This window comes from Myotis brandtii, unplaced genomic scaffold (assembly GCF_000412655.1).
Source record: "Myotis brandtii unplaced genomic scaffold, ASM41265v1 scaffold329, whole genome shotgun sequence".
Lineage (NCBI taxonomy): Eukaryota > Metazoa > Chordata > Mammalia > Chiroptera > Vespertilionidae > Myotis > Myotis brandtii.
Window position 1 is genome coordinate 91,179 of NW_005362676.1, and position 12,757 is coordinate 103,935.

Sequence of the window (12,757 nt, forward strand, 5' to 3'; positions counted from 1 at the left end):
ACACCCACCCGCCCGGTGCCCTCGGTGCCCGACAGCGATGGACACCGACATGCGAGGCATTGCAATCCCCGCCCCGCAGAACCCAGAACCCACAGGTCCCGCGTGGTTCCCATTCAGCGAGATCCCCGCCGCCCGTTCCCCTTTTTTCTACTTTAAATTGTGCAAACGAACGCCAAGACCATCGATTCCATCAAACTCGCCAACCACCAAAAAAAGGGAGGGGGGGGGAGAACTTAGATCCCTTTGTAAAACAAGAGCCTTTACTTGGAAACATTCGAATGTCTATCAATAATCCAGGGACGGGGGGCATAGCACTTCCCTGCAACACGAGTGAACAAGGATTTACCTCCCCCACCCCCACCCCCAATAGTGCCCCTGGGGTGTCATGGGCGCTTGGGAACCAGGATGTTTGCATCTGCATCGCCTGGGACATCGTCCCAAGCCCCAGGGGAAATTGCGCCCCGGATTCCACAGCCTCATCTGCATAGTGTTTTGCATACCTTTCCCTTTTTTCTCAATTGTCCGCTGGGGGATTAAGTGGCTTGGACCCCTTCCCCATCCCCCCAAGCTCGTGGCCAATGATCTCACACCCAAGCGATCCCCGTGCAGGGGTCGGTCACCGTGAAATGCTGGGGACTGTGTGCCTTGGGGGAGGTGGTTACAGTGAGGGGCAGAAGGAGAAGAGTGGGGGCCCGCTGCCCTCATCAGAAATATTCCTATTAATCCTGCTCTGTTCACCCCCATGGTTCTGTCCCGGTTAGAGAAAAGCCCGTTCCAGCCAGGGACGGGGCAGCTCGCGTTGGAATGCAGCCCACCCTGTTTTTCCGAGAACCGCTTATCATCAGGGAAAAATGTACAGCCTCGTGGCTGAAACTACCTGGTGCCAGAGGCGCCTGGCCTTTGCAACCCGCAGCCCCTATGGCCTGGGATCTGGTCCTGGGGCGCCCGGAGGCACCCGCCCTGAGCAGACCAGCCCGCAGCCCGCATGGCCTGTAACCCGTAACCTTTCCCTCTTGCCTGCTTTTCCATACCTGCAATTCCTACTGTCGCACGTAATCTTTGTCCTTCTACCCAAAAGAAGCAGCTGGCTTATGGTGAGGGCAGGGGGGGAGGGCGGGGGGAGAAGATGTTTGTGGCTGCCCGGCTGCTCTCCTGTGCTGCCCAGAGGACTGGAATCAGCGCTCACCTAGGATCCAACCCCGTCTCTGATCAGTGGCCTCAAGCAGTGACTGGCAGCCCGGACCCCTGGGTTGTCTGGTTACACCTCCACTTCCATCCCCTGGGCTCACCCTGAGCCCCAACCCAATGGTTATCTCCCCGAAGGGATAGACAGAGACAATAAAATATAATAAGGCCGGCGTAAAGAAGGAAGGTTTAGGCCAGGGGTCCTCAAACTACGGCCCGCGGGCCACATGCAAATACAAATATTGTATTTGTTCCCGTTTTGTTTTTTTAGTTCAAAATAAGATATGTGCAGTGTGCGTAGGAATTTGTTCGTAGTTTTTTTTTAAACTATAGTCCGGCCCTCCAACGGTCTAAGGGACAGTGAACTGGCCCCCTGTTTAAAAAGTTTGAGGACCCCTGGTTTAGGCTGAACCCTGGGAATGATCAATGTTGAACAGTTTTTGATGACAAAAAAAAAATTGCCCTTTCTAGTAGTTCTTACATTTCAAGGGAAGTAACATGTGAAGGCGTTTAGAACATGACAAAATATGCCTCCCTGGCCTAGTGACGACTGCGAGGCAATGCCCTAGGCATAGGAAGTCCACTCCGATCACGGGGATGGCTAGGAAAACGCGATGGACAATCAATCAATCAATCAATCAATCAGTCGTGCGTGGATGGCTCTGTGGGCACGCACACTGAGAGAGCAGGAAAGCACACACCTCTACAGCCGCCCCCCCCCCCCCCCCCCGCCGGGACAAGCCCTGGGGCACAGACGCAGGCGGACTCACGCTCTAGCTCTGACGGCAATGCCTCCTTGGGCGGACTGGCTTCTTGTGCCTTCTTTTCCTGCCTGTAAGATGGGACAGACTTGTATGAATGGCAGTCGATGATTGTTGACAATTAACTGAGTCAACACACACATTGAGAGCAGGGTCTAGATACGGAATACACGCTCTACAGGGAAAGCAGTATGGAGTTGCCTCAAAAAGCTAAACATGGAACTCCCGTTTGACCCAGCGACCCCACTTCTAGGACTATATCCCAAGGAACCAGAAACACCAATCGGAAAGGACATAGGCACCCCTATGTTCACAGCAGCACAATTCCCCATAGCCACGATCTGGGAACAGCCTCAGTGCCCATCAGCAGATGAGTGGATTAGAAAACCGTGGTCCATCTACACCAGGGGTCCTCAAACTTTTTAAACAGGGGGCCAGTTCACTGTCCCTCAGACCGTTGGGAGGGCCGGACTATAGTTAAAAAAAAAAACTATGAACAAATTCCTATGCACACTGCACATATCTTCTTTTGAAGTAAAAAAACAAAACGGGAACAAATACAATATTTGTATTTGCATGTGGCCCACGGGCCGTAGTTTGAGGACCCCTGGGCTACACAATGGAATACTACGCTGCTGTAAAAAAAAGAAGGAATTCTTACCATTTGCAACAGCGTGGATGGACCTGGAGAGCATTATGCTGAGCGAAATCAGTCAGTCAGAGAAAGAGAAATATCACATGATCTCACTCATTTGTGGAATAAAACGAACAACATAAACTGATGAACAAACATAGAGCCAGAACTTCTCATATTCAAAGCCTTTTTCCAAATACTAAGTAATTAGCAAGATTACACATTCAATAGGTGACATGTGGACCACACGTTTCCCTTTTTCAAAAAATATGACTTGTTTATGGTAAACTACGTACATATTTTCTTCTTGCTGCTACCAAATACCATAATTTTTTTAAAAAATTTCTTTATTAAGTTATTACATATGTGTCCTTATCCCCCCATTACCCCCCAACTCATGCCTCCCCCGCCCCTGTTGTCTGTGTCCATTGGTTAGGCTTATATGCATGCATACAAGTCCTTTGGTTGATCTCTTCCCCTGACCCCCACCCTCCCCTACCTTCCCTCTGAGGTTTGACAGTCTGGTCGATGCTTCTCTGTCTCTGGATCTGTTTTTGTTCATCAGATTATGTTGTTCATTATATTCCACAAATGAGTGAGATCATGGGATACTTATCTTTCTCCGACTGGCTTATTTCACTTAGCATAACGCTCTCCAGTTCCATCCATGCTGTTGCAAATGGTAAGAACTCCTTTTTTTACCGCAGGGTAGTATCATAATTTTTTTATCTCTCCTACTCATTGTGACTATCTGCTCAAGGTCATTAACATAAGAATATTTAACAAAGGTGAAAGGCTTACCTTAAAAACGAAGGGTACATTGTCTTTGTCCTTAATGATATACACCAGGCCTTTTGAAGAAAGTATTTACAGTTAGTTTCAATTAGTGCAAGGAAACAAAATTACTTTACCGTTTGCTGAGCAAATAAATTGTCTTTATTGTTTTCTCTATCTTCACTACTGTCAAGTGCTGACTGACTTGGCCCATTCTAGAATTCTCTGCTGTTTTAATGTACACTTTCCCTTGGTTCTTTGTAGACAATTTTTTAATTTCATTACCAAAGTGGTGGAAAATAAAATACGTCTGAATAGAATAAATAAATGTTATTAAAACTTAAAAAAAAATAGAGGCAGAGGAGAAAAAATATTTCAGAATATAATAGAAGTAATCCTGTTATTTGCAGATTTTTAATATTTCCTACAACTTGTGTGATATTATACTATGTTAGCACAGTTTTGGTTAACATCATTATACTTAAAATCATTTTTTTCTTGAGATATTAATGTTCATTGGATGTAATATTATTAGATTTAAGATTAAAAAAACAACAACACTCTACAGAAGGGTTGGCCCTTAGGATTGTACCTCCTATGACAGTGGTCCTCCCACCTGGGAATGAGCGAGCCCCCAGAATGTTACGCTAAGTGACGGAAACACGAAAGATCACATGTTGATGGAATCCACTTATATGAGACGTTCACAATGGGCAAACCCATGGGGACAGAAAGCGGATTAGTGATGGGTGGGTCATGGGGGAGGGACGGGTGCTGGGTTCTCCTTACAGGATGGTAAGAACATAGGGGTGTCTGTCAAACACTCACTGTGAGGACCCCAAACACACTGAACGGTGTGATTTTGAAGAAAGCAGGTTTTAGGAGGTGGGCATTCTAAGTGACTATTTTCAAAATTCCACTTGAGGGACATTCTACAAAAATCCCTGCCTGGTAACCACTTAGGCTTGTCAAGGCAACTAAATCTGATCATATTGAGTGTAAACTGTCATTGAAAAAAGTGAAATTAAGACAACAAAACACAAAGTCTTCTCACAAGCAAGAAGAGATCTGAGCCCTGGCCGGTTTGGCTCAGTGGATCAAGCGTCAACCTGTGGACAGAAGGGTCCTGGGTTGGATTCCGGTCAAGGGCACATGCCCAGGTTGTGGGCTCCATCCCCAGTGGGGTGTGTGCAGGAGGCAGCCAATCCATGATTCTCTCTCATCATTAATGTTTCTATCTCTCTCTCTCCCTCTACCTTCCTCTCTGAAATCAATAAAAATATATTTAAAAAAAAAAAAAGCCCTGTCTGGTTTGGCTCAGTGGATAGAGCGTCGGCCTGCCGACTGAAGGGTCCCAGGTTCGATTCCGGTCAAGGGCATGTACCTTGGTTGCAGGCACATCCCTAGTAGGGAGTGTGCAGGAGGCAGCTGATCGATGTTTCTCTCTCATCGATGTTTCTAACTCTCTATCCCTCTTCCTTCCTCTCTGCAAAAAATCAATAAAATATTTTTTTTTTAAAAGAAGAGATCTGAGATGGGTGTGCTGAAGGTACTGTGTGATCCTGGGACAAGGAGAGGACATGATGAAGAAACCAAGGACATCTGAATGAAGTATAGAGTTCAGTTAATAATAAGATTCCAACATATTGGTTTAGTAACTATAACAAATGTACCACAGTAATGTAAGATGTTTGATATATATATACACACACACACACTGAGTGGCCAGATTATTATGACCGGCCAGATTATTATGACCACCCCATCAGTACTTCATTGACACTTCCAAAAATACTGAATATTGAAAACTTCCTAAGCAAATACTCTCAAGGTTTTATTATTATTATTATTTGCATAACTAATTCACTTCATTGTACTGATGGGGTGGTCATCATAATCTGGCTGGTCATAATAATCTGGCCACTCAGTGTATATGTTACAGGGGAACTCTCTGAAATAATTATGTAAATATAAAACTGTTCTAAAATAAAAAAAGTTAATTAAGGGGGGGAAATGATCAGAAAGGATTTTAAAAATGTCCTAAAAAGGTCACCATACAAAGGAGAGGAAGACTGGCGGACAGGAATGGCAGGGAGACAACATCCTATGGGGGGATCTCTGTAATTCTTCTTTTTAAAGGAAGTTTTCAGTCCTTGGGATTTAGAGATGGTAACAGAGAAAAAGCAGACGAGCAAATGGCAGAGAAAAGGTTGCTGGAGGGACTCTGTCCGTCCCAAACGCCATCCTGTATGAGGTTAACAGAAAGGAGACAAGAGACTCCATTTGCAGTATCATTAGTTAGTGAATGACTAACCGATGACATCAAGAAACTCATAGAAACCGATCAGGATTTCTTTACTAAGAAGCGTATTTCAGCCCCGGCCGGCGTGGCTTCATGGTTGAGCCTTGACCTATGAACCAGGAGGTCACGGTTCGATTCCCGGTCAGGGTACATGCCGGGTTGCGGGCTCCATCCCCAGTGTGGGGCGTACAGGAGGCAGCCGGTCCATGATTCTCTCTCATCATGGATGTTTCTCTTTCTCTCTCCCTCTCCCTTCCTCTCTGAAATCAAAAAATATATATATATTTTTTTTTTTAAAAGAAGGATGTTTCAGAGAACAGAGTGCTGGGGTCCATGCCCAGTGTTTGAGGAAGGTTGGCTCTCTCTCTCCTCTCTCTCCTGCACCGGCCCCGCTCTCTCTCCACCTCGGTGGGCCCTTCCCGCCTCCGGCTGCGGCCTCACTCCAACCTGCCCAGCATGGGGACTCGCCGCCCCGTATCCCTCTGGCTGCAAAGAACAAAGAAGGCCAGGCTCAGACCCCTAGGTGGAAACCCATCCCCCAGCCGGGACCCACCCCAGCCCCCTCCCCCACCGGAAGTGTGGGGACAGACAGGGGGAGGATGGAGGATGGAGGACGAGAAGAAAGCAGTCACATTCCAACCACCAGGTCTGCAGAGTCTCAGCCCCCCCACGCCGGCCCCCAGGAACATCTGCTCGGTGGGCAAGAGGGGCCTCGACCCCACCATCAGCCGTGGCGTGGGATCCTTTTTGAAACAAAGCAGCAAAGAAAAGCAGGGAGAGCTTGGCGCACACACGGGGTGTTTTCTCAGACACCGGGGTTGGTTTTAGGGGGAAAGTTTGGGGGAAGAAAGGAGGAGAAGAGGACGTCCCTTTTGTTTGAGGGCGGACTTCTGTCCTGAGGGTTTTTCTTAAACCGTGACACCCCGAGGCCGCGTTCACAAGCCCTTGATGGAAAGCGAGTGCTGAACTATGGCGTTTGCACTGAAATGGCAGATAGAGTCCTGCCCCGTCGTGGAAAAAAAAAATGCATGTGCTGCTCTGGGAAAATGAGACTTTTGGAGGGAGGGCGAGAAATCCTTAGACACAAAAGAAACACAACCCTCTTACAGCACCACGGATAGCATGAGGTTAATGTTAAAGCATAAAACAAGATGGGAAGGGGTTTTGTGTGGGCGACTCCAGAGGATCCCCCAGGCGACCTCTTCTGCCATTAGGACATTTGTGCGAGTCTTTTAAATATATTTGCCTTAAAAAAAAAAAAGTTAAAAAATGAAAAGGAAAGGTAAAAAAAAAAGAGAGACAATAAAAATGTAGTTGACTTCAATAAAAAGCGTTTCAGGTAACATGAAAATAAATATTTTTATGAAACAACAGCTTTGAAAATTTCATTCCAACGGCTCAGAATTAAAACAAGCAGAACTGAAAATTACAAAATTATGAGACGGCAAACGATTTTGAGCTACGGACAAAAATAAATGTTGTGTCAGAATTATTGACAAGATAACTTTGTGAACGGGTGCCACGTGGGTAACCGTATCGGAAACGATACCCCAGAGACAGGGAAGGCCTTTTTAGGGCAAAATGACAAGTTCAGACGCGGAAATTCAAGGCAATGCGGCCGTGGGGACGGCGAGGTTTGATGCCTGCGCTCCTGGGAGCCCCTCGGGTTACTGAGTTATTTCCTACCCCCACCCCTCTCGTCAGGGGCCGAAGGAGAACAGTGGGGACCAGCTACCGTGATGCGAGAGATGGATCTGGCCCTGTTAACCGCACACATTCTGGCCTGGCCGGGGCTGGTGGGCCCCGGGACATGGGAGCCCCCACGGCGGAATGCGGCCCGCCCTCCTGTCCCGAGAACTGCCATCATCACGGAAAGATTTACAGCCTCCTGGTCCCAGAGGCGCCCGCCCTTTCAACCCCGAGCCCCTATGCCCTGTGATCTGGGCCCGGAGGCGCCAGGAGACACCGCTCCTTTGCAAACCCCACCCCCCTCCCCCAGCCCGCATTGTCTGCAACCTGTAACCTTTATCCCCTGCATACTTTCCCAAACCTGTCATTCTGCCTGCTGCACGTACGCACGTCCTCTCTGTCCTTCTACCCAGATGAAGCAGCTAGTTTATGGGGGGGGGGGAGGGACCACCGGATGCCACGGAGCGAGGAAAACGAATGCGCTAACTCCACACTGTTTACACGGAATCTCAGATCTCCCGGGTAAAAAGCACGTGCCTGGCCGGTGTGGCTCAGTGGGTTGGAGCATTGCTCTACACAGCAAGAGGTGACCGGTCAGATTCCCAGTCAGGGCACATGCCCAGGTCAGGGCGTCTCGAGGAAGCAACCAACCAATGTATCTCTCTCACATCGATGTCTCTCTCTCTCTCTCTCTGTCTCAAATCACTTAAAAAAGAAAAAGAAAAGCCCTAACTGGTTTGGCTCAGTGGATAGAGCGTTGGCCTGCGGACTCAAGGGTCCCAGGTTCGATTCCGGTCAAGGGCATGTACCTTGGTTGCAGGCACATCTCCAGTAGGGGGTGTGCAGGAGGCAGCTGATCGATGTTTCTCTCTCATCGATGTTTCTAACTCTCTATACCTCTCCCTTCCTCTCTGTAAAAAATCAATAAAATATATTTTAAAAAAAGAAAGAAAAAGAAAAGAAAGAAAGAAAGAAAAGCAGCCCGGCCTGTGTGGCTCAGTGGTCGAGCATCAGCCTACAAACCAGGAGGTCACGGTTCTATTCCCAGTCAGGGCACACGCCGAGGTTGCGGGCTCGATCCCCAGTGGGGGGCGTGCAGGAGGCAGCCGATCAGTGATTCTCCCTCATCATTGATGTTTTTCTCTCTCGCTCCCTCTCCCATCCTCTCTGAAATATATAAAAGAAAAGCAATCAGAAGGCTTGGAAAACCTAGGCAATGTGTCCAAGACTGTCTGCACCTTCTCTGCCCTTGTCCGTATGTTTTCCTGTCTGTGGATCTGGTCCACAAGCTCTCATACAGGCTCACCGAAGCCTGCCTCTGTTCTGAAGGCTTCCTGAACATGAGCTCAGATCATCTTCACAGTCCCCCTCTGTCATGTTATTAGCCTCATTTCACAGATGAAGAAACTGAGGCACAGACTGGTCAAGAGTCATGCCCAGCCCTGGCTGGTTTGGCTCAGTGGAGAGAGTGTCGGCCTGCAGACCGAAGGGCCCCAGGGTCGATTCCGGTCAAGGGCACATGCCTGGGGTTGCGGGCTCGGTCCAACGTGCAGGAGGCAGCCGATCCATGATTCCCTCTCATCAGTGATGTTGCTATCTCTCTCTCTTCCTCTCTGAAATCAATTAAAAAAAATAGGTTTTTTTTTAAAGAAGAAAGAAACTCAAGCCCCAGGAGAGAGCCGGGTGAAAACGGGGTGCCAGTCTTCAGCACAGAAGCCTTTCTCGGGGCGCAACCTTTCCCTGCACCCCCGCCCCCCCGTGCGTCCCTGGGAAAGCTGAATGGGGGCGAGAGGCATCTCTGCTGAGGCCCCCTCCCCCATCCGGGAGCAGCGGGAGGGAGGCCCTGCTCCGAGAGCCCTGGGCCAGCTCCGGAAGAGGCCCCGTGAAGGGAGGCCCCGCTCCTTCTGCGAAGGCTCAGAGGCGGCCGGGCCTCAGGAAAAAATAAAAGGAAGAAAAAACACAAAAGACATTCTTCTGTTTCTGGCTTTTCAATGCCTTCTCGCCACGTCCGGACTGTGGGCGAGAACACCCAAGACGGACAGCAAACGGCGCCAAGTCCCACCTACCGTCTGGACATCTTTTTATTTTTATTTATTTTTTAAAATAGATTTTTATTGAAATTAGAGAGGAAGGGAGAGAGAGAAAGAGACAGAAGCATCCATGATGAGAGAGAATCGGGGACTGGCTGCCTCCTGCACGCCCCCCTCACTAGGGATCGAGCCCACAACCCGGGCATGTGCCCTGACTGGGAATCGAACCGTGACCTCCTGGTTCAACCACTGAGCCACACCGGCCGGGCTAGACACCTTCTAAACGGTTTTGAGGGGAATCCAAAGAAAGCCGAGTTTGGGACACTTGACAATGACATGCCAGGTTTAAATTCCAGCGCCCACAGTTACAGGGTGATTTGCTGAGTAGAAAGCCCCAGGTCTCCCCGTCCTGTGCACTATCAAGCTACTCCCACACTCTAACTCAGGGGTCCTCAAACTTTTTACACAGGGGGCCAGTTCACTGTCCCTCAGACCGTTGGAGGGCCGGACTATAGTTTAAAAAAAAAACTCTGAACAAATTCCTATGCACACTGCACATATCTTATTTTGAAGTAAAAAAACAAAACGGGAACAAATACAATATTTGTATTTGCATATGTCCCGCGGGCCGTAGTTTGAGGACCCCTGCTCTAACTGAATAGTTCGTTCCTGACACCGCTGTTACCGTGTGCATGTGTGTGTGGGGGGGGGGGTGGATGTGTGTGTGTTACACCCTACAGTTGGCCATGTCACTAGCGAGGTCTCCTACAATTGAACCCAACCCTGTTCTGAATAGTTCGTTCCTGACACGGCTGTTACCCGTGTGCATGTGTGTGTGTGTGTGTGTGTGTTACACCCTACAGTTGGCCATGCCACTAGCGAGGTCTCCTACAATTGAACCCAACCCTGTTACCCACCCTGTAGAGTGTCCGCTCCCACCAGGTAAGGGCTCAGTCCCAACAGCTGGCTTTCGCTTCAGATGCCCGTCCCAGGTCCGAGGGCCCCCAGGCTGTCCCCAGCTTCTGTCTGACATGGCTACACTTGGGAGGCTCCCCATGGCCTCCTGCCCCGCTGGGTTGGACTGACTTGCTAGAGTAGCTCACAGGGGTCAGGGAGATACTGACTCACCTGCACCCGCCCATTACGGGGTGGGGGGGGTGAGGGGGTGGAGGGGTGATCAAGGGTATCCGCGGCCAGCCAGGACAGGCATGGAGGCAGGTCTGGGAGGTCCCGAGTGGAAGAGCTCTTGGAAATAAGCGTGGTTTGAGGAGACGCGTGTGGGGGCCACGTTGACAAGGGGTGGACGAGCGGTGGTGGTTTTTTTTGGAGGGGGGGCAGCCAACTTGCCTGGACAACAGTGCCCATCAACGTGGTCAAACGCCAACCTGGATATGGCTGTGTAAGTTTTTTTTTTTTCGATGAGATGAACATCTAAAATCAGCAGACCCTGCCCTGGCCGGTTCGGCTCAGTGGAGAGAGCATTGGCCTGTGGACTGAAGGGTTCCGGGTTCGATTCCTGGTCAAGGACACATGCCCGGGTTGCAGGCTCGATCCCCAGTGGTTCTCTCTCATCACTGATGCTTCTAACTCTCCCTCCTTCTCCCTTCCTTTCAGAAATAAATAAAAATAGACATTTTTTAAAAAAAGAATGCAAAACACAGACCAATGGAGTAGTGAGCCCGGACAGGAACCTTTGCATGCAGGTGAAATGACTCCAACAAGGCTGCAAACACGGTTCTAGGGGGGAAAGGACAGCCTCTGTAGTGTGCTGGTGCTGGGAGAACTGGATATTCCCGTGAAAAAAAACCCACAAAAAAAACCCCAGCAAAATCATACCAACAGCCCTAGCCAGTTTGGCTCAGTGGATAGAGCATCGGCCTGTGGACTGAAGGGTCCCGAGTTCCATTCCGGCCAAGGGCACATGCCCAGGTTGCTGGCTTGATCGCCAGTGTGGGGTTTGCAAGAGGCAGCCGATCAATGATTCTCTCTCATCGTGAATGATTCTCTGTCTCTCTCTCCCTCTCCCTTCCTCTCTGAAATCAATAAAAAAAATAATTAAAAAAAAAGCAAAACAAAAAATGAAGTGGGACCCCTTGCCTGACTGACATCATACACAAAAATCAACTCACAGTGAATCAAAATCCTAAACTGACGCGAAAAGCACAAATGTCTTAGGAAACACTGGGCAGGACTTCATCACATGTGACATCTTGGCTACGACCACAGAGGCCCAGGGGACAAAGCACAGAAGGCTCTTCGGGGCGCCACGTCGAAGTTAAAGACGCCTGCGCATCCGCGCATCCGACAGAGGGAAAATATTTGCCAATTATACGTCCGATGAGACGTTAACATCTAACGTAGAGCAGTTGGCAAAATGGCAAAAGCCGTTGGGAGACAAACAGTGCTACTGTGCATACATCCTAACAAGGGTAAACTGCCCGGCGTCCCCGTAACTACTGTCCACACCGACGTTTGCCCACCCCTGTGGGCAAAGAACCGTTTCCAACTCAGACAGGAACCTGATTGGGAAAAAGACTTCAGCCCGGCCAGCGTGGGTCCCTGGCTGAACGTGGACCTATGAACCAGGAGGTCGCGGTGGGATTCCCCGTCCGGGCACATGCAGCCCAGATAACGTGCCCTTGACCGGGAATCGCCCCTGAGACCCAGGGGTGCTCTGGCCGACGCTCTAACCACTGAGCCAACGAGCCAGGGCTGAGCGCCCATTCTCTCTGGTTTCCGCTGACCTGCGCGCTTCCCCGTATCTCACGGGAGGACCACCCTGATGAGAGTCCTTCCCCGTGTGCGTGCGTGCCAGGAGCCCTGCACCCCGTGGTGCCCGCCTACCCCTAAGACCCAGGTCTGGCCCCCCCTTGCCTCCCGTAGGCTCGTGAGGCCGACCTTTCACCTCTGAGGAAGGACCCTGATGGGCTCAGGTCCCTTGTCCGTGAACCTCCACCCAACCCCGCTGTGAGGGGCAGAGCGAGGAGAGGGGGCCACTGCGATGATGGGGAACACGGATCGGGCTCTGCTGACCTCGGCGGGTGGGTGGGTCCCTTCCGCTGAGAGCAGCACATTCTGCCCCTGCTGAGGACGGTTAAGCCCCCGGGACACGGGCGCTCGGAATGCGGCCCATCTGCCTTTTCCGAGAAGCGCCTGTCATCTCGGAAAGATGAACAGCCTTGTTTGTCCAAACAAACCTGGTCCAGGAGGTGCCTGGAGGCACCTGCCAGCTCTGATCCCCACCCCAGCCCGCACGGCCTGGAGCCTGTGACCATTATCTCTGGCTGCCACCTCACGTCCTCGTGTTCCTTCTGCACGTCCTCTCTGTCCTTCCACCCCCATGCTGACGGGGGCGGGGGGGGGGGGAGGGGAGAGGGTCGCT

The 12,757-nt window shown here is 50.2% G+C and overlaps 1 long non-coding RNA gene across 4 annotated transcripts in view; it reads right to left on the bottom strand.

Annotated features, from left to right (window-relative positions):
- Positions 1-1,611: 1,611 nt before the first annotated feature.
- Positions 1,612-12,757, bottom strand: part of LOC106726898 — a 70,223-nt gene continuing 59,077 nt past the window's right edge. For 3 of the 4 annotated variants that reach the window (XR_001363023.1, XR_001363026.1, XR_001363025.1), the window contains 2 exons: positions 3,382-3,431; positions 1,612-2,017 (listed from right to left, as the gene is read on the bottom strand). This is a non-coding gene — a long non-coding RNA (uncharacterized LOC106726898). Of the gene's footprint in view, positions 2,018-2,607; positions 2,631-3,381; positions 3,432-12,757 lie in introns of all 4 variants that reach the window. The other variant, XR_001363024.1, reaches the window with a different exon arrangement.